The 2,500-nt window shown below is 49.2% G+C and overlaps 1 protein-coding gene across 2 annotated transcripts in view; it reads right to left on the bottom strand.

The window, feature by feature from the left end:
* The window catches only part of ALKBH3 (alkB homolog 3, alpha-ketoglutarate dependent dioxygenase), a 72,515-nt gene that overhangs the window by 56,716 nt on the left and 13,299 nt on the right, over positions 1-2,500 (bottom strand). The window lies entirely within an intron of this gene.

The raw sequence follows: 2,500 nt of genomic DNA, 5'->3' as shown, positions 1-2,500 counted from the left end.
GTAGAAGCGGTGGAGGGCTTCTGTTCCTGGGAATGGGCTGCCTGCTGCAGTCTTCTTCCCTTTCCTCTATCCCTTGGCAGATATGACTCTTATAGGGACGAAAGGACTGAGGCTGAAAAGACGGTGTCTTTTTCTGCAGAGATGTGACTTAGGGTAAAAAACGGTGGATTTTCCAGCAGTTGCCCTGGCCACCAGGTCCCATGGACCGACCCCAAATAACTCCTCCCCTTTATACGGCAATACATCTTTGTGCCGTTTGGAATCTGCATCACCTGACCACTGTCGTGTCCATAAACATCTTCTTGCAGATATGGACATCGCATTTACTCTTGATGCCAGAGTGCAAATATCCCTCTGCGCATCTCGCATATATAGAAATGCATCCTTTAAATGCTCTATAGTCAATAAAATACTGTCCCTGTCAAAGGTATCAATATTTTTAGTCAGGGAATCCGACCAAGCCAACTCAGCTCTGCACATCCAGGCTGAGGCGATCGCTGGTCGCAGTATAACACCAGCATGTGTGTGTATACTTTTTAGGATATTTTTCAGCCTCCTATCAGCTGGCTCCTTAAGTACGGCCCTATCCGTAGATGGTACCGCCACTTGTTCTGATAAGCGTGTGAGCGCCTTATCCACCCTGAGGGGTGTTTCCCACCGCGCCTTAACTTCTGGCGGGAAAGGGTATACCGCCAATAATTTTCTATCGGGGGAAACCCACGCATCATCACACACTTCATTTAATTTATCTGATTCAGGAAAAACTACAGGTAGTTTTTTCACCTCACACATAATACCCTTTTTTGTGGTACTTGGAGTATCAGAAATATGTAACACCTCCTTCATTGCCCTTAACGTGTGGCCCTAAAAGAAAATACGTTTGTTTCTTCACCGTCGACACTGAAATCAGTGTCCGTGTCTGGGTCTGTGTCGACCGACTGAGGTAAATGGGCATTTTACAGCCCCTGACGGTGTTTGAGACGCCTGGACAGATACTAATTTGTTTGCCGGCCCTCTCATGTCGTCAACCGGCTTGCAGCGTGTTGACATTGTCACGTAATTTCCATAAATAAGCCATCCATTCCGGTGTCGACTCCCTAGAGAGTGACATCACCATTACAGGCAATTTGCTCCGCCTCCTCACCAATATTTTCCTCATACATGTCGACACACACGTACCGACATACAGCACACACATAGGGAATGCTCTGATAGAGGACAGGACCCACTAGCCCTTTGGGGAGACAGAGGGAGAGTTTGCCAGCACACACCAAAACGCTATAATTATCCAGGGACAACCTTTATATAAGTGTTCCTTTTATAGCATTTTAATATATATACATATCGCCAAATCAGTGCCCCCCCTCTCTGTTTTAACCCTGTTTCTGTAGTGCAGTGCAGGGGAGATCATGGGAGCCTTCCCACCAGCCTTTCTGTGAGGGAAAATGGCGCTGTGTGCTGAGGAGAATAGGCCCCGCCCCCTTTTCGGCGGGCTTCTTCTCCGGAGTTTTAGATATCTGGCAGGGGTTAAATACATCCATATAGCCTCAAGGGCTATATGTGATGTATTTTTCGCCATACAGGTATTATACATTGCTGCCCAGGGCGCTCCCCCCCAGCGCCCTGCACCCTCCGTGACCGCTGTGTGAAGTGTGCTGACAACAATGGCGCACAGCTGCAGTGCTGTGCGCTACCTGATGAAGACTGAGAGTCTTCTGCCGCCTGGTTCCGGACCTCTTCATCTTCAGCATCTGCAAGGGGGGTCGGCGGCGCGGCTCCGGGACGAACCCCAGGGCGAGCCCTGTGTTCCGACTCCCTCTGGAGCTATGTCCAGTAGCCTAAGAATCCAATCCATCCTGCACGCAGGTGAGTTGAAAATCTCTCCCCTAAGTCCCTCGATGCAGTGAGCCTGTTGCCAGCAGGACTCACTGAAAATAAAGAACCTAAAAACTTTTTCTAAGCAACTCTTTAAGAGAGCCACCTAGATTGCACCCTTCTCGGCCGGGCACAAAAACCTAACTGAGGCTTGGAGGAGGGTCATAGGGGGAGGAGCCAGTGCACACCATGTGATCCTAAAAGCTTGCTTTTGTGCCCTGTCTCCTGCGGAGCCGCTATTCCCCATGGTCCTGACGGAGTCCCCAGCATCCACTAGGACGTTAGAGAAAGGGGTATAAGAGGCTCCGCCACGGGTAGCGATTAGATGGATTCCCACAATAATTCGTATCAAACGACTTTGCAGATCAGTATATATTAAGAAAAATCACAAGGCGTGGCCGAGTTGCAGAGTTCACCAAACAGGGTCACGTGGCTGATTGTAGGAAAGGTGTATATAGACACATCTGTATACAACAATAGGACGGTTACGGAGCTGCCCAATGTGGCCCCTGAAGTGTCTCCGGCTGCTTATCGCCAAATTAGAGGGTAGATATTGACAGGCACCCCAAAAGCTCACACTGCAAAACCTACCTGTAAACCATTACAACACAGTGTGCGTTACAGA

Source organism: Pseudophryne corroboree, chromosome 11 (genome assembly GCF_028390025.1).
Source record: "Pseudophryne corroboree isolate aPseCor3 chromosome 11, aPseCor3.hap2, whole genome shotgun sequence".
NCBI lineage: Eukaryota > Metazoa > Chordata > Amphibia > Anura > Myobatrachidae > Pseudophryne > Pseudophryne corroboree.
This window is presented reverse-complemented; position numbering and strand designations above follow the sequence as displayed.